We start from the raw sequence: 19,790 nt of genomic DNA on the forward strand, positions 1-19,790 counted from the left end.
TGTTTCCACTTAGTAATTGTATTTCTTTGTTTTTAAAATATTTTTTTTTGGAAATGCATTTATCTTTTTTTTTACTATAGGTATTAATTTTTAAGTAGGTATTCTACAGCGTCATCAAAAAGGACTGTTTGAGTTGGCAGAACTGAATTTTACTTTTAAATGGTATAACTGGAGTAAATTCCGGTTGTTGATGACTTCACACTGACAGTCGACAGTTCAAGTTGCTTCTTTGTACCGTTACTACCGTTGATTTTGTAGGTACATAAACTACAATTTTGTCGGCTGTTGATTTCATGTCAAATATGTGTCAGAAGACGTACCCGGTTGTAATATTGCAAACAGCCGAATAACAAAATGCTCTTAATTCTATTGCCAAATTAAACAGTCCTTTTTGATCACCCGGTATAACACAGGGTTTTTGGGTTATTTGCAGCAGTTTACATCATCTATCCGATAATGTTAACTGACTGCAAATGGAAAAGAAAGCATTTGAGCACAAGACCACAATATGAACTGTACAATATGAACTGTTCAAATTTTATTTACAAACAACAACTTACAAAAGACAACAAGCACGAAACCGAAAAAGAAATGAACAAAACTAAAACTAATGAACAACCGGCGTGTCGTCCTCTTGTGGGGCTTGTCGCGGGCTGCAGGTTGTCCGACTTTTCAGTGGGTCCTTCTGAATCCCGGGAATCCGGAGCTGGCCTGGTGGACGACCTCCTCGATGGCGTTTGGGTGACGATGCGGGAAGCGCAGCGACAGAGTTGCTCATTATCGGGCCCCGGTCGTCGTCTCGGTGCTCTTGTCGAGGGGCTGCCGCGCTGCCCGGACGGCACGTGAAAATCGACACGATCCGCGACTCGCACCCACCTGTCTCTGGCACGCCGAAGTCGATGTCCATGGGCGCTCTGAGCGCCCGGTAACAACAGTTAGCTACTGGTTGACAAGATTTCGATTAATTCTTCTCTTTCCTCTTTTTCTTCTGCTACAAAAATATTTATATTACAAATGCGTTGGAACGCAGAATAGCAACATGTTTTGCAATAGGGGGTGCACATATTCTAGTTATTTATGTATTAAGGGCATAATCAGGAGATTATGGCACGAGGGAATGTTTAAAGCCCGAGGAACGAGGGCTTTTAAATTCCCGAGGGCCATAATCGACAATTATGCCCGTGGTACATACAAAGTTTTATTCTATTTTATAATTTTTAAAAGATTCAAACAAATATTTAGTATTCCTTAAAGGAAATCAACTAAAAGTTGTGTTCATGCAAATTTTAGTGTTGTGTAGATAGTTAGCTATTTTTATGTTGCTAGGGTTACTGTGTATATAATGTATGATTTTCTTTAATAAAATAATGTTTGATACCATTGTTTGAATAATTAAACCAACCGTTGCTTGGCGGATTTTTGACAGACTGTGCCATACCTAAAGGCCAATTTATGCCCTCATTTGGGGGCGTATAAATAAAGGGGGCGTATTTTGTAACTGCTCCGTTAAATTTTAAAGGCAGTTAAGTTAAGTTGTCATAGCAATGACCAAACAGGGCTTGAAATTTTAAATTTTAAAACGCCCCTTTAAAAATTAGAGAATACGCCCTAATATCGGGTTTAAATTGTACTAATTTAATTCAAAAAATGTTGCTCTATGATGCGTTTGGTTAATGGAAATGGTAACTTCTATTTCAAAAAATAAAAAAAAAAACAGGCTGAGTTACCTACCGGTTTGCAAAGCTTTGTATCCAACTATTCCTTGGGCCAGTTTATTCAATTCTTTTTGCTGCTTATCCTAAAGAATATTTATATAATAGCAATTAATGTTGTAAACAGACTTGTACATTAAAAAGTAGGTACTGTTACGATTTAAATCTCGCGGTAAATCGTAAATGCGAGAAACTTCTAGAACGTTCCAGAACCGGCTCTCGGACCCCGACTTCCGGTACCGGCCGCGTCAATTCGGCGAGAGGAGGGGAAAATATACAGGGTGTCCCAAAAATGGCGTACTAACGGTGCACTACGGTGTAGAAGAGACTACCGTAAACGTCAGAAAAATGTTTAAAAAATTCTCTTGGATTTATTTGCTGATTTGGCGGTCCTTGAAAGTGGCACTCAACAGGAAAATTATTTTGACATATATGTATTAAATTGTCATGACAGCTACCTCTAATCGTATATATTATCACAAAGTACAAGAATTCTCACTACCAATATCTAATCCTGCACAATAGTGAATTTAGAAGCTTTGGAAATCGAAAAAAATATTTTAAATCCACTACGGTAACATTGCAAGGTAATGATGTACGAGTACATCTTTGTTTACATTGTATTACCGTTAATAATAAAAATAATAATAATTTATTTTTTTGTCTGAAAATTTTTTTCCATATTTTTTTCGTGTACATTTAAACATCCTGGATACGGTAGTAAGGAGTTAGTACGCCATTTTTGGGACACCCTGTATAAAGGTGGAACAGACGCCATTTTAGGGGTTCTCGACTAGTTCTGGTCAGAGGTTACGACCGATCCGGGTGTGAGTGTTGTGTTCAAAGGGGGAGATTAGGGGGTGTTTTCAGTGTGCAACAGGTGCTGGCGAACCCGTGGAGGAGGACCGAAGCGGCTGGGAAACCGTCCAAGAGGAATTCCAACCGTACGTCGCGGCGGATAAAGGCTTCCTTCACGAGGGTCATGGACCCTACGCGTCAGCGGATCATTTTCGCCACCCTGTTGGGCCGGCGTCATCCCCAAGGATCCCACCAGAGAACAGAACCTCACACCGGACTGTCCCCGGCCGAGGAACCCGAGTCCAGGAGCAACTCTTATCTGGCAAGGTCCTTCAGCGTCTTTCTTTTTGCAGTCCGCCATCTTGGCTCTTTTCTTTTACGTAGTTTCACGTTATCAGACTTGAAGTGACCTCGCCAGAAACGACGCGCTCGCTGGCTCTCGGAAGTTTTTTTTTTATCTTTATCTCTTTTCATTATCATTTTTTTACTCCGGGGCTAACTCTGACCATTTACGCCTATTCCTAGGAAGGGTCGAGGGGAGGAAGGACCCCGAGGACCATACCGAGGATACGGACGGCGTGATAGACCAGCGGCGGAAGAAGGACTCGGAGGACCTTCCTCCAGCTCTCTCTTCCCGGGAATCTTTTTGGATTTCAAGCCCCAGGCCCGGTGTAAGGGAAGTTTTCGTTTAGTTTCATTGATTTGTCAAGTTGAAATATAGCCTGGTAGTACCGGCACTGTTTGTAAATTTTTCTAGTGTTTAAGCGCCTTCAGCGTGTCATTTTGGAAACGTTTCCGTTCACTTCTAACCTCGCCTTTGGTATTGTTAATCTTGGTTAGTTTTATTTTGTCTTAAAGGTCAACAATTTAACTTGTTTTCCGGAATAACATTTGAGTTATATCCTAGTATCTCTTTACATAGACGACAGTGTTTCGCCCGCAGAGGCATCTAAGTTGGATTTAATTAGTTACTTTCTCAAACTGTAAAGCTAGGAAACGAAGATTAAACACCATTATTATTACATCTGTGTTTCTGTCCAACACCTGGTATAACACCGAGTTTGTGAAGCATCATTTCTACTTTCGACAGTCTTGCTCTCGAGACGTAAGTGTGTTTATGTGTCGGACCTGGAGACAATCAGTCTAGAAAATCGTTATTTAAATTTCCCCCGGTGAAGTTGGGAGATTTAAGTTTTCTCTTGTTGTTGTGGTGGTACGGGAAAACAATAACGTAACAGTACCCTAAAATCTTTTTTAAATTCTATCTGACAACTTAATTATTTAAAAGTCCGTATGATACACAGTGATTGCGTAATGGACGCAATGTACGATAGTGTAGTCGAGTCAATGAAGGTTTTTACTTCTTAGTTTTCAAGAACAGGTCCGATTTTGATGATTTCTTTTTTAATACTTGTTTTCATATATTATTTGAAATCAGAAAAATTCAGTTTTTCACGATACTTATTTCAAAGGAAATATTTTATATCGAAACTGTGATATAAAGAGTAGTTGTTATGTTAAAATTTCTAGTAAAAATTCAATTTTTACAACATAAAAATGCAGTACAAGTACAATCAAGAAATACGTATGCGTTATGTATATGTTACGGTAAGAGTGCAAAAAGAGTCAATGTGAACATCCACCGGCTTATGTGTACATTGACCAGCAGAACCGGCCAATGTGCGTAAATTATCTCTTATATGCACTTTGACCGGTAAAGGTGTACAGTGTCCTAGTACTTCTGGAAAATGTTTATTCCACTATTTAGTGAACTGTAGCAGACTTCCGCAGGTTAATTAATTTTAAGTACTCGAATAAAAATGTAATTGATACTAAGATGATATAGGTCTATACCTTAAATGTATGTAATTAGATATAAAATATGGTTTCTTAAAAAACAACAGCATAACAAATTAAAATAGAAAATAAACAAAACATAAGGAACAATAATATACAATTTTTTTCAGAAAATCAAATTACTATTTAGTCCTTATTGCGACAGGGATTGCTACCGTGCCATTATTTAGAATTACATAGTAGGTGAAGCCTTAAGGCGGCGTTACACGATGCTAGTAACTCGTACGAGTCACCAAAACCGAGTACTGGAAACGAGTTGTGATGAACCAAGTGGGTAATTCAAAATTCCCACCAATCGGCCATCTCATTTTTTTTTCTACCAACATACGCAATGAAAATAACACCCGCGAAATTCAAAAATGGCCAAGAGCGCGTGATCGTACCTCGTTAATTTCCCTACGTTGTGTTTTTTTTTTATACAAATTAAACATTACCAGGTTCGTTCCAACAGGGTTTGTGAACCACGCAGAAGAGTGCAAATAAAACAACACAATAATAATTATTATTCGAAATTATGATTTTTGTTAACGCCGGGATTAATGAATAATAAACATCTCGGGAGAGGGCACTCAAGTCTCCCCAAATGTGAGAAGACTACTCATTTAGAACTCTAGGAAAATGGTGAGCTCTGGCCATTCTCCCAGACCCCCGAATGAGGCTCCGCTAAAACCTCTCCTGAAAATACGAACAAGTCCGAAGTGACAACGTGGTCGGGGCAGTTATTGAAAATTGAGCAAAACTGATTTCATAAACAACACAATTTAAAATTCAGGAAAAACAGAAGGGTCATGTACATTACAAAAAAAAAAATGCAGTTACTTCGGACCGTTCGAGCGAGAGCGAGCACTAGACGAGAACTTTAGCATGTTTGTTTTTTTTTTTCAAGTTAATTTACAATGTGCGACAGATACGCTATAGAAGGGGCGAGTGGCTTTGTGTGGTCCGGTGGTCTGTGGTGCCTATCCTTACGACTTTAACATTTCCCGCCTACCCGTGATTTGGTGCTAAGGGAAAAGTCCTAACTGCTTTACGTTAAGTCAACAAATTGAGGTACTCTAAGTTCATCGGTTGAATTGAATATGACTATTTCAAAGGAAACACAAACGACGCTTGCCAAGTACCACAAACTTCGAGAACAGATTACCATTCCGGAAGTTCTGTGGCAAGGAACTCGGATTCAACTTATACCATGAGCAACGTTGCGGACCAGCATTCAGCAAGCCCCGCCAAGCGTTATGGTTTTCGGGTCTCTCTTGGGGCACAACATGTTAAACGAGGGGCCGCGGGGTCGTGTTCAACGATTGGATGTTAGGAGAAACTAAACCCCTCAAACAGAGAGAGACCCTCGCGATAAGGAAGAATTGACATTTACAGCAACTGGAAAATGCAAACGAAACCGCGGCAAAACTTTGTTGACAGAGTAATCTAAGAACACTTTCAGTTTGGGATGGAAAAATGGTAACAACCAATAACACATACATAACAATAAAACAAAAAAAAACACAGTCCAGTCGACCCTAGCATATTAGAGCCGGATCATCGACAAGGGCCCCCCCCTTGAATAATATGGAGGGCGCCCCGGGACTAAACGATGGAAGTACCTAAATGTAGAGGATCCCTGGATAAGGAAAAGCCCGCGCAGATACCTGAAATATAAACCCAATTGGTTGCTACCGGGATGGAAAGTGGAAACTTTAAAATTTTGATTAAAGTGTTAAGTAATAAATAGATACTTGTTACACCAAAAGCGTCACTCGAAATAATTAAAAAGGGGATCAAAAATGCAGGAGTGCGCTTATAAAAAGTGAAAGCCACAAACCCACGCCAAAACTTGGAGTCATTTCCTTTTAGGAAAATTAGTGAATTGTAAAACCTGCTTTGACAACAAAAGGAAAAACGTGACCCGTCAATTTTATAAATTTAGCAAAACTAGAACCAGGCTGCCTTACGCTCCTTCGTAAGCCTATAAATGTTAAAAGCGTAATACATGGGGATGGTCGAGATGAATGTGGATTTTGTAAAACATAGTGGAAACCCACGTGCGACCCATTTGTGTCTTATTATTGTTAAACTACATTTCGCGCGAAGCAGGATTAATTTTAGTACCCCAACCACATACCTAGTTCAAAAACAGAAACTGGACAGCAACATTTAGCACAGTTCAATTAAAAACAACTAAAATCGCACAGTTAGAACATAGAAAAAATACACGGTACTTCTGTAGTACTCCGCGGTCAAGACCAAAAGTGTCTCTAAAAAAACATGGCCGTTCATCCCCTGTCGACTTTCACCCCCGCCCCCCAAGCGGTCGCCGACGGTAACGACACCCGTACTTCTATAGTTTTTATTGGCGGTTAGTTTGAATTCAAACCCGGTTATCTCAGAGTGTTTCGTAGGATACTAGCGTCTACACAGTTTTTTAGTAAATTTCATGCTAGTAGACCATAGCTAGACTACCAATGCCCATTAATTCAAAATGGATTTAAAGAAACAAAGTTGCTTTTAAAAGAGCTGCCTCAGGAGACGTTCCAGACTATCGAAACTGTATGAGAATGTCTCCAAGATGCTTTAACATTCTTTTACAAAAAATATTTAATTTTTGTTATTTCTTGATCTCAAATTTTTAATTTTGTTTTTAATCTCGGTTTTTGTATCCTGGTTTCATTTAGAAGCCATTTTCAGTCACAAAACTTCCGCAAAACAATGAAAAGAAGTTTCACTAAAACGGACAGGTACAGTCTAGCTGTCTACACATGTTTAATATTGAGACAGTCAAGCAAAGTCAGGGTGGGGGTAACCACTCGTTCCAGTAAACTCTAAAAAATAGAACTGTTTTCTATTTACTCGACTGGAATCGCTACTGGAGCGAGTACTGTACTGGAACACTAAAACACCTATTTACACGAGGCGAGTACTAAAATCCAGTACTCGGTTTTAGTAACTCGTACGAGTTACTGGAATCGTGTAAAGCCGCTTTTACAGTGGCACTTCTTTGTTTGTCATTTTTCCTTGCATTTCTTAAAACCTTGCCCACCCGTTAACGAAATCATTGATACGATTTCCCAGTTATTCTGCGTTGGCTTCAGTCCTATCCACTTTTACCATGCGCTTCAGGTAAATGTGCACACAATCCATGTTTGAAAGGTGAATCTGGGAAACCGATGACTGAAAAAGATTTCTATGCACGTTTACCAACGAAACGGGTCATTATGAACGTTTACCGGTAAATGTGTACATTCGCCCCACTACACACTATTCCCGTAACATATACAGGGTGGTCCCGATATAACCTGCCAGAAGAAATTCAGTAATAGGTGACGATAAGTAGAACTCATACATAAAAAATGTTTCTAATGAAAGTCTTTTCGTTTTCGAGATAAAATTAATTGAAAATTTTGTCAAAATTTGCTGTAGGGGAAGGCGGGGCAAAGCAGAATGAGTTTTAAACAATATTTTTTTAAGCCTAAACTACATATAGTATTTATAACGTATTTTTTCATCTCAAAAAGAAGATTCACATGTATTCCACATAATATAAATTTATTAGGCCTTAATTCCGTATCGTAATTATGAAAAATAAATATTAGTGTGTTGGTGCACTTTATTTCACAATGCCCCACCCGAGGAGCAAAGCAGAATGATGTACGGGGTAAAGTGAAATTAAACTTTGTAATGTTTGAAATATTACACAAAATAATTTTATTTGCAGAAAACGAGTAAGTATAGGTAGGTATACATATAGTTAAGAGCAACAATCACACACGTAAGGCTTATCATTGTCGGTATCAAAATTCGAACAGTGACACTCTTCATGCGCCCACAAATGACAAATCGAGCCCGCAATCCAATCTCCACCTGGTTTAAATTTTAGAAAAGGACCATCACAAATTAGATTTTGGGTATATTTATTTAATAGGCGAATCAAATATAATTATTGGTCTATACATCTAGGCAAAGTAGAGTCATTCTACTTTGCCTCACTCCGCTTTGCCCCCGCTATAGTTTTTAAATTATAAATAACCGCACATAATTGTTATCAACATTTTTATTGCAAAAACCTTACCAATGGTTTCGCAAATGCATAATTCAAAAATTGTTAAAAGATTTCAGTATGTACAATAACATCAACTGGCCAAGTAACATAATCTATATGCCTAAATATCTACATCAGAGGAAGTGAAAATCACGAATCGCTTATATTTCACACATAAATGGCCTTGTCGAAGTAAAATTCTCAACAAAGTTGAATGCCCGTCCTATGGTTACAATACAAGAAGTTGCCAGTAGATGGGCTCACATATTCTCAAATTCATGGCCAACTTCATCTAGCTTCCGCTGCGCTCCATACGGCCGTCCCAATAAGGGTCTAAAGTTGATTCAGCTAACCTAAAAAAATCGTTTGGTAACTAGCCCCATCTGTTGCTAAATTTTTAACATAAATCTTTATGGGTTGATGGGGAAACCGTGTTTTTTTGTCAGTTTGGCGGAAAAATGTGAACCGGACTTGATACTACCCTTTCGACTGTTGGAGAAAATTCGAAATTTAAGTAAACCAAATATTATTTTTAATTGCAGTAACCCCAAATATGCAGCTTCTGTTGCTTTCATAGCAGGGTATATTGTAAAATAATTAAATGAAATATTTCACTGCGACAGTTGTCTCTTTCCTATATTGTCTTTTTTAACCCCTGGTCCTCTTTTACGTTCAATTAATCTTCAAAATCGTGGCGGTTTGACTTATCCAAATTATCAGTTTGTAAGTTTTTTTAAAGAATTGGTAGATATTGCCACCACAGAAATTTTATCATATTTGGCCCAAGAAAATATTTGCAAACAACTCGTAACAATTTTACTTCCACATTTAATTCGTAATTCCCTCTTTATCTGTAACACACATAAAGACAAAATTTGTAGTTATTATAGAATTATTGATGAAACCACTTTTAAATAATAGTTGTTCACAAAAAACTGATTCCATAAAAAGAAAATCAATTGCTAATAAACCCATAAGTGGAAAGGTTTTAAAATTATAATACTACGTATCTACCAAAGAGGTACAGTGGCGAGCACGGAATTTCGCACACATTGGACATTTCACTGACTTAATTTTATTAAAATGAGATACCTACTGGCGGCAGTTTCGTGACAGTTTAGATGAAACATCAGTCATGATCACATATATCATGCGTATCCCACCTCATTATTGATTATAATGACAATAAAGCTTAGAGTAGATAGTTTTTTTTTAATGACGTACAAATTGGCGTGCGAAATTCCGTGCTCCCCACTGTACCTACATACCTACCTACCTATCCACCCATTTAGGTATGTTCTTTAGTTATCACTCTTTTATGCTTTTTAAAATTACGTTACTTTCGAGTTTTGTTCCTTTTCCATTGTTTTATGTAAATGATGTATTAAATATAGTTATATATTTTCCAGTTTTACAAGACTATTACATATTTTCGTTTGATTTTCATATCTTTTTGAAACTTCATGACACTTTTGAAGGAAACGTCAATCATTGTTATTAACATTTTTCTCCGCTAGTTGGGGCTAGTTACCAAACGATTTTTTGAGGTTAGTAGAATCAATTTCAACAATGAAAATTGACGTATTGGGACGGCCGTATGGAGCGCAGCGGAAGCTAGATGAAGTTGGCCATGCCAAATTATTGAGACCATTCCGCTTTGCCCTCCGTTTCACTTTGCCCCGCCTTCCCCTACGCTAGTGAGTTAATTGGGTTGAAAAAGGTAATTCTGGTTGCTTGGCTGCAATTTCTTTAGCAACGGTACCTGTAACACCTATGACATTTGTCCAGTGTAATTTTAAATTTGCAAATTTTACAAAAAGTTATGAAGTTCACAAAAGAAGAATATGCCGATTTGCATTTACTCTATGGCAAAGCACATGGTAATTCAAGAGCCGCGAGGCTACTAGGTATATGGCGAACGTTTTCCTGAAGGAGTTCTTCCATCCCGTTGTATTTTTGTGGAGCTACATCTGCGTTTATGTGAGACTGGTTCCAATACGATAGCGTCCCCGATACCTCGATCTAACCTCTTTGGATTTTTATTTTTGGGGCCACATGAAAAATTTGCTATACGAAGTTGAAATAAAAACAGAAGACCAACTCCGGAAACGCATAGGCGACGCTGCGAACCAGATTCCTAATAACCTAGAAATGCTGAATTCTGTTCATGAAAATTGGTACCGGAGCGGCGCACTCAAATGTGTATAAATGCCAAGGGAAGGCACATGATCATTTGTTATAAAATAATTTTTCCAATCTAGTTTACATTTACCTCTTATTAGTTATTGTTCTCAGTTAAAGTTAAAAGTATGCATATGTAAGATGTAAATAATTTAATTTAATACATTATTTTGACTGTTTAACCACAATTAAGATGATACTCTTGTTACACAGTTCTTCCACAATTTTGCACACTAGCTTTTCGTTTATTTATACATTGAGGAACACCACTTTATTTGTTATTCATTTATCATTTATCCCAGGCTACAAAATCGGCTTTTGTATCTAAATAACCAGGTGAATTAACGCACACAGCGTACTATGCCGGCCAAACAATTTTATCCGTCATTGTTTGTCATTTCAAAAAATCAAATTGTAATCCATACTTTATTGTCATCATGATTACCGTCTTGATTATGAATGTTATTTTTTGGGTGGTAAATTTCAAAACTCGAAATTATTTTGTCATTTCTACTATACAGAACGTTTACCTCAGGTTATCTATGTACGATTGCTCTAATTTTGTTCATTCATGTCGGATTTTTGGAAGATCTAAGCTTTAAACAGTTTAAATTGATTGTCCAAACGACAAGAATCGAAAGTGGGGTTACGGTTTCTAAAGGTTTATTTACAATGTATGGAAATGTCAAGATAGTGACGGCTAAAATTTTTTGGCCGCCATAGTACACCGTTTTCAATAAATGTCATTAATTTGATTCGGTTTGTCAGATTTGTCATAAACATTTCAGATATGGTTGCTCAGATACAAACACCAATAATTGATTCCTGACTAGGTATAGTCCAATTTTTACCCTTTTGCGATGACGTCATTATCTAGTAACTTTACGTATGTTTGAGCTAGGATCAGAAACAAATTTGAATTGATCATAAATAACTATAAATGTGTCAAATTTGTTGACAATTGCTTCGAAAGGTTATCTTTGTAATCAATGTAATAAGTGAAAGAAATTAAAAATTGTCAAATTGACAGGAGTATAAAATAACCTCAAAGTGACCATCAATAAATAAACGTGTCTTTTCTTTTGTTTTTTTTTCTGTTTCTGTCGTTTCAATAAAGAGAAAGCGAGGAAGGAAATCGTGACGTCACCTCAAAAGGGTAAAAATTGGACTCTATATGCCATTCACGATGTTTTGGCATAAGGGGAGGCTATGATTTCATTTTTTAACGTTGGATACATGTTTGATTTCTGTCATCTCTGCTGTCACTAAAGTGCCTGACATGCGGACCTATCAAAATGAACGTAACATGTTGCCGAATTTACCGTAATCATAATTAAGCGACATTAAAACGTATTGATGATGTTTGTATTAGACTGCAGAACATATTTTCAGTAAGTTACAGTGAAGTGAAGTTCTTTTTATGTATAAATTGAATCGTAGGTGAGTACAAGATAAATATGTAGCACGGATAGTAAAGGAAGAAACAACGACCCAATTGAAATGGCATAGGGGTTTTGTAAGACCTATTGTAACTTCGCGATAGAGTTGTGAATTTATGGCTTGAGTCCATTTTTAAATGTACTCCTGAAATTTGCCAACATTTTTGTAGATATTGTGAAGAACTTATTTCGGAAGATTGGGCAAAATTAATGGGAAATCTTTCATTTGAAAACGTTCTTCCTTTAATAATTTTATTAGGTGAATCTGACTCGGAATTTGATTGGGATTTTGATGTAGGTAATGATGATTCAGAATTTTCTGATGAAATTATGAAAGTTAAATAGTTTTGTTCTTTGTTGTCATGGACGATGGGTGTGTAAATATTTTGCAGAAAGATTGGAATAAAGTAAGGCTTAATAAGTAGGTACAAGATTTTATACAATCTAGTTCTAGGAACGTTTTGGTTAAAATGAAAAATTCATTGAGAAATTACTAATTGGTTGGTTAAGACACTGTATAGATGGGTTATCTAAATGGTGCATAAATTAACAGGAGCCACTTTGTCTTTCGGTCCCGGTCCCTACTATTCTGTAGTCTGTTCAAGTCAGTTTCCTGTTTTGTTAAAATGGATTAAAAATGTGTGAGTATTGTTCTATTGTAAACTAGTAAAACTGACAACAATGCACTAGACAATGACGCAGTTTATAACCTCAAACTTAGAAAAACATAACCTAATTCAACAGACAGCTTTACTGCCAACTTAAATGCATTTTTTCCATGGCCTCCCCTTATGCCAAAACATCGTGAATGGTATATAAAGTCAAGGCGGTCTCTATTTTAACAGGCCGTGACACTGACTTCAGAAAGTGGTCTGTGGAATGGCCCACTAACGTCTGGCAACGTTGCTTTGCCAACCTTTAAAAAAAGTTACTAGTTTTGAAGTTTTGTGATCACTCACTGTCAGTCACTATTTTGTCATTGCCAGCTGTCAGTCAATCATCACTGGAAGATTTTTCTAATTCTCGTATTGCAATTTTACTTCAGTCAAAGTATATCAGGTGTCCCAGTCAAGGTAATTATGTGTATCCTGTTTTATAAGATAGTGTTAAATCGATCGCCCCTTTATTTCCTAATATGGACATTACTCCAGTTGCGGACGTATGTTACGTATTCGTCATCGGCCCTCGGATGAGTCATGCTGACCGTTGTGCTTTTTTTACCTTTTTTTGGATTTGATATTAGTGTTTAAGTGAGTCGAAAATAAGCCTCCGTAAGGTCGGGTTGTTGATTGGGATTGTTAATTATTATAATCATAAATAAAAAGTGTTTGGCATTCGGTGTGAGTTTTAATAATAGCTATTGTTAGTAAAATTTCATAGAGTCCTGTATTCTGAACAAGTATCCTATCCAAAATGTAGATAGAAGTCTTTTAGTTCACCGTGATTGCATTAGATCCAGTGAAAATTCCAACGCATGCCACCTGTACACTGTACAGATCAGGACAAGACCATTAAAGACTAATAAAGGTGCAGTATGAATTGTTACAAATAAATAAGAACTGCAAAAGCTACCCACTCGGGTGTATGGACCCTACCACCAATACCGGTTTATAATCTAAAATGGATTTTAGACCTAATGGAACGAGCAACAACCGAAAGTGGTTTTGCAGTCGCAATGAGACGCTTCCTCTCGGTACCGGTCATATCCGTAAGTTTAAAATGATTTTCACAGACCACACTAGTCTTGTTAACGCGCCAGTTTTTTAGTTTCAAAATCCGCATCCATTCATGCATTCTAATCTTCTTCGATGGGAATTTGAAAACGCTAACGTAGGAAGACTTGCTTGAAGCATAATTTGACTTGCAATTGGGTACGCAACATTTGTGTAGCATGTTTATTTTTTCAATTACTGAAATTAATTGCACCATTAATTGTCTTGTCAAAATGATTTTTGAATGAACCGCCTTTCTATGAAAGTGCCAATATTTTTGAAACTCAGGATGCTATGGAATGGCCCATTAAGAAATCTGGCAACACAGCCAGTGTCTTGGCCTGTTAAAATAGAGACCGCCTTGATAAAGTCCATTCAAAAATAAAAAAACCACCAACGTCGTATTTTCCTCGATAATTACTATCGGCAACGCTGTCTAGTGTTAAATTTGGTGACACTTGTAATTTTGAGGTTAAATGTTTATTAAGTGTCTTGTTTTTCTGGGCATGTTTAAGTAAAAATAATAAGAATCAATAAATAAATGAAACGTCCTGCTAATAAAACAATATAAACTAAATTCAAACCTCAAAAGGGTAAAAATTGGACTATACTATCGACTAGCAAAAAAACTGGTACAGTTGAAATCTCAGACAGGAAAGATTTAAACACTCTGTATACATTCCGAAATTTTATTAGCGTAAACAGGATTTTCATTAAGGATTATAAAGTCAGTGTCAGTATTTGACATATTAGGTCAGAATCGCGCGTAACTTTTGAAATGCGCCAATTATCTGATTTGCAAAAATGTGTTTGACTGAGGGACGGTGTGAGTATAAGAGCCATTGCGAGAGAAATTAATGTGGATAATGTTTGAGTGACATTTTGAGAAACGTCACTTTCAATACCATTTACAAAGATAAAAGTTTGGCTTTATCAAAGTGTCTGAGTTTTCAACGGCCGCAACTGTACATGGTGTTTCTTTAGACACTTCTAAAACTCAATCAAAAATTTGAGTTTTGGATGTGTCTACTGGGTGCCCCAAAATTCGCGGAACAACTCAATGAGGTAATGTCAATTCATGTTAGAAAATAACGAGAAAAATAATTAAAAAATTCTATACCTCTTAGATTTGAAGATATGGGGGCCCAAAAGGTGCAGCTTTGGTCTCATTTATTTTAAATGATAAAATAGATTTTGACTATTTGTCTTTTACTAGCCAGTGGCCTATAATTTTGAACGATTGTGATCAGGTTTGCAATTATTTTCTCCATTATTTCCAGCATTTCCAAGTAGTAATTTTATGTTCGTTTTACCTCAAACAGCGTACGGCAACACGGCTTTGATTTTTCCCTCTCATTTCCATGGATACAACAAAAATTAAATTTTTGCAGACTATTGGGATGCATAGAATGTGTTTAAATGTTGCCACATTTAGTGTAACGAATAGGTCCATATCTTCTACAAAAAAGAAGATTGATTTTTTTAAACATTTTTACCTGATCTCTTAATGACTACTTAACAACGTACTACTACGTTGTTCCGCGAATTTTGGGGCACCCAGTATAGTAACATATTGTACAGCGTGACCAAAAAGGACTGTTTAAGGTGGCAGTATTGATTTTTTCTTTCAAATGGTGTAATTGGAGTAACTTCCGGTTGTTGACGACTTCACACTGACATTGACAGTTCACGTTGTTTTTTTGTATAGTCGTTTTCAACGACATCCGTGCTATCAGTGTCATTTTTAATATCTTGCTGCAGATTGTACACACAAATTCATAACCAGTATTCAGAGTATAAGAAAATCCTAGTTAAAAAAAATGTCAAACAAGAAATTGAGGTTATAGTAAAAGAAAATTTATATTTCGTGAAACGTCAACAACAAACGATAAAACTCAATCTTCAACATGGTGTAAAATAGGGTTAAACGAAGTCATTCTCGGAATCCGAATCAGACTACATTTTTTATCGGAAATGATAAAAAATAATTTGAATTTGTCAATTTGCCGCGTCAAGGTAAATTGCCAAATTAGGAAATTCAAAATTACTAAACTGAAACAGCAAGTGGTGCCAACATACTGTCATACTGACAGCACGGATGTCATTGAAAACGACTATACCGTTGATTTTTATACATACATAACCTACAATTTTGTCGCTTTTGATTTCACGTAAAATATCTGTCAAAAGACGTATCCGGTTGCAGTATTGCAAACAGCCGAACAACAAAATGCTCTTAATTGTATTACCAACTTAAACAGTACTTTTTGATCACCCGGTACCATTTTTTTTTGCTATCCGATTGCACGTATTTTTGTGGTCAGCAGCGTCGAATGGGTGTTAATTTATACCTATTATTTTCAACCTAGTAAAAAGTGGTTTTCAGGACTTGTTAGATCCTTCTAATGACCCAGAATTTTTCTGGCAGGTTATATTGGTACCACCCTCTATAAAAACAGACATTTAAAAAAAATTCATCAAAATCGATAGTGCTTTTGAGAATTAAGAAGTTTTAACGATTTTTCCGTTTCCTTGACTCGACTAGTAGTTACACGAGAGAAAATTTTAAAGTGGGTCGTATCTGATGAAATTAATCCGTTAAAATAAAAAATAAATAAAGAAAATAAATCGGCTTAGTTAAACTAATGCAACAGTAATCAACGCAAAAAACTTACCTTTTTACAGAGAATTATAAAGATTAGTAAATTTTGGATTGTAAAAAATATAAAACTGAATATTGCTATTAACCAAATCTCAGCTTGTGACAATGATATGTATGTAGATGTATGTACAGCGTCTGTAATGTTTTTGATGATATAATTCGCTAATGTTTGATTACATTGGGCATTGTTTACATTAAATTCGAATTTCCCACCTGTAAAAGAATGATAAGATTAGATCATTTACAGTATTAAAACATTTGGAGAGGGACTGATATGTGATGAATTTATCGTTAGTGCATTACCTGATGTACTTGTAATTATTGGAGTTGGTGTTTGTTCAAAATCTAAAACAGAAAATGTATTCAATAAAATAATTATTATGACATTATATTGAAGACTGAATACGTCAAAGTAATTTTTGTTTTTCACTTTGTGCTTTATTTCTATATAAAACATTGTTTTCTTTAAAGCTGGGTGATATGATATCTAACATTATTAAATGATTTCTTCAGCCGAACAAAAAGCAATTATGATTTATGACAGAAGGTTGTTTTCCTAACGAGTACTTAGGTAGTTCATGTAGAAGAGCGGTTAAATAGTGACGTTTATATTAGCATTCTCGAAAATTTTATGTTTTCGTCTGTGCAAATCGCATACCCAAATAACGATTTTACTTTTCAGCAAGATAACTGCTCTGTTCACACTGCACGTAAAGTAACAGAATGGTTTGAGAATCATAATATAAACGTCCTTGATTGGGCGAGTCGCAGTCCTGATCTGAACCCCATTGAAAACATGTGGTATTTGCTGGTCAAAAAACTGCAACAGTCCCGTTTGATGTTTGCGAATAGGGAGGAGCTTATGAATGCGATATCTAATGCATGGTATTCATTACCACAGGACTATCACAAGAATTTATGCCCCTCCATGCCCTCTAGGCTACGCAAAGTTTTGGACGTTAATGGTGCTATTACCAAATACACACCGCACAACAATTATCGCATCGCCCTGTTTCTTATATACAGGGTACAAGATCACTCACTACCAATATCCGATCCTGCATAATAGAGAATTTAGAAGTTTAGGAAATCGTAAAAATTATTTTAAATCCACTACCACAACACTACAAGGTAATGCTAATGATGTAAGCGTATATCTTTATATTGTACTATCATTTTTGCAATAATTCATTTTTTTGTCTGACAATTTAATTCATGCACTAAAAATCTCATAAGCAACGGTGTTTTTGTCATTATGACAGGGAAAAAAGTTTGCCCTAACTTTTCCAGCGACAAAACGGAACCTAACGTTTGAAAGCGTCTGATTGTAGTAGGTCTGCATCATCGGTCTCTAGCAACCCTGACATGACAACCAAAATTGTAAACAAATTTTTCTCAAACTTGCGTTGTCAGAAAAGTATCTAATCTATGAAAATGTCGCGATTTGGACAGTCTTCGAGTGGAGAAATTGAAAAAGCCATCAACAATCATGTGCCTCGCAATACTGTGAATTCAACTACGTCAATTTGGCGACAATTTACGCTGTTTTGTGTGGCAAAAAAATATGAACTCGTTGAAGAAATGTCCACTGAAGAGCTAGCTTCTATTTTATATGACTGGGCATTTAACATTTAACATTTTAAGTACTATGGCGGACAATAAATTTAGGCCGGTAAATTTCTGACATTTCAAAAAAGTCAATGCAAGCGACCATTTATTGTCATTATGACTGATGTGTCAGTTTGTCAAACTGAAGTTTTCAAGCTGTTTGGCGTTTCCTTCGCCCTTTTTCGTAACTTACAGATCATGACGCACTAGCATTACTGATTTGTAGTATCACTTCTCTCTGGTGCACGCTTCTTTTCCCAATTTTAATTTTGATTATCGCTGTCACGATGACAAGAATGACAAAAATCGAAAATGGGGTTAGTTGAATATAATGCCAGCTTCACATTTTGATGTCAAGCCAATGACAGGCCGGCCTAAATTTGTTGTCCGCCATAGTAAGTAGTTAGTGCGCCATTTTCCGGACACCTGTAGCAAATAGTCTGCAAACATTTGGTATAAATAGACTAAATTTAATCTTTAAGTAAGTAGATTTCAACACTATATTGGAATGATAATTGATTTTTGCACTGCTTGTGTTAATTTTTGTTGATTGTATGCAAGACATTGTAGAACCATCTCGTTCACCACAATACTTTAGAGCCAATTAATCAATGACCGTAAATCCTTATGTTGATATGTGAAATATGGATTTTATACTATTCCTTTCTCGGAAGGATAACACAGATAAAAAATTAAGTTAAAAGTTCAAATTTTACATGTATAAACATATGCGATAATTGTTGTGGGGAGGGTATTAATCTTTTATTTATTTATTTTTATTTATTAAGCTGTTGTTATTAAGATGTTGATTTATTAAAGCATGTTAGTATTGCCTTGTGGAAACGTTTTCAATTTTTCCTCCTTGGAATTTCTCATTCAGTGGTCCATTTTTCGATATACAGTCAGAACGTTATGGATGTGGATTGGGGACTTGTCGTTAAGTTGGCACTACCAGCAAAAGTAACTAGGCGCGCCAATAAGGTTATTGGAATTTATGACAGATCTCACTAATGTACAGTTCAATCATAAGTTTTAAGCGACCTTGAGTTTGACAATCCATATCCAAAACATTTCGAGTATACTTAATTATAACATTTTGCAAAGATGAGTCTGACAGTGACAGTCAGTGACAATGTTTGACAGTAGTAAAAAATAAGGTTAACCACTCTAATGCTTGATTTACAACTTTATATCACTCAAATGACTTTGAGAATTGTCCCCAATAGTACAAGATCATATCAACGATGAGTGGTTTGTCACTTAGGTGACCAAATATAACACATTATGCTAGTCGGGCGCTCCTAGAATTTTTCAAAGGGTTATTATGTATACATGGTATTTCACGAGTAACAATGAGCCCGACGGAATTGGAAATGCAACTCACAATACATTTGCAAAGTTAACGTGGATTTTGTTTTTGATTTCAAAAACATAAAACATACTTAGCTGTGCAGTTTCGTAAATTTTGACATAAACGTCTGTCGCGTGGTTAAATGAAATTGTGAAAAAACGAAGATATTTTGGGAAAATGTTTACTGTCTGCATAAATGCGCAACGGCAGAACCATTTTTATTACATTCGCCGTAAATGAAGATAATGTCTGTTTTCTCATCGCTCGAATACTTTTAATCGTCGTATTTTAACTATTTCGTAAATGCCAGTTCTGGCAAATAAAATTATTGGAAGCAAAGTCATCATGGATTCATAATTTTGAAACAATAATGTAGGGCGCCAGAATAATAGTACGCCAAGGGGCCGGGCCGCGGCCGCTAGAATAGCGCCTTTGTC

At 36.3% G+C, this 19,790-nt stretch overlaps 2 long non-coding RNA genes across 8 annotated transcripts in view; one reads left to right on the plus strand and one right to left on the minus strand.

The window, feature by feature from the left end:
- Positions 1-525: 525 nt before the first annotated feature.
- LOC138127744 (uncharacterized) overlaps positions 526-19,790 on the minus strand; it is a 68,005-nt gene continuing 48,740 nt past the window's right edge. For 6 of the 7 annotated variants that reach the window (XR_011158362.1, XR_011158363.1, XR_011158368.1 and 3 more), the window contains 4 exons: positions 16,698-16,739; positions 16,408-16,607; positions 1,732-1,798; positions 526-991 (listed from right to left, as the gene is read on the minus strand). This is a non-coding gene — a long non-coding RNA (uncharacterized lncRNA). The remainder of the gene's footprint in view (positions 992-1,731; positions 1,799-16,407; positions 16,608-16,697; positions 16,740-19,790) is intronic. The other variant, XR_011158367.1, reaches the window with a different exon arrangement.
- The window catches only part of LOC138127757 (uncharacterized), a 299,284-nt gene continuing 290,660 nt past the window's right edge, over positions 11,167-19,790 (plus strand). Inside the window, exon 1 of the long non-coding RNA XR_011158391.1 lies at positions 11,167-11,303. This is a non-coding gene — a long non-coding RNA (uncharacterized lncRNA). The remainder of the gene's footprint in view (positions 11,304-19,790) is intronic.

This window comes from Tenebrio molitor, chromosome 4 (genome assembly GCF_963966145.1).
Source record: "Tenebrio molitor chromosome 4, icTenMoli1.1, whole genome shotgun sequence".
Lineage (NCBI taxonomy): Eukaryota > Metazoa > Arthropoda > Insecta > Coleoptera > Tenebrionidae > Tenebrio > Tenebrio molitor.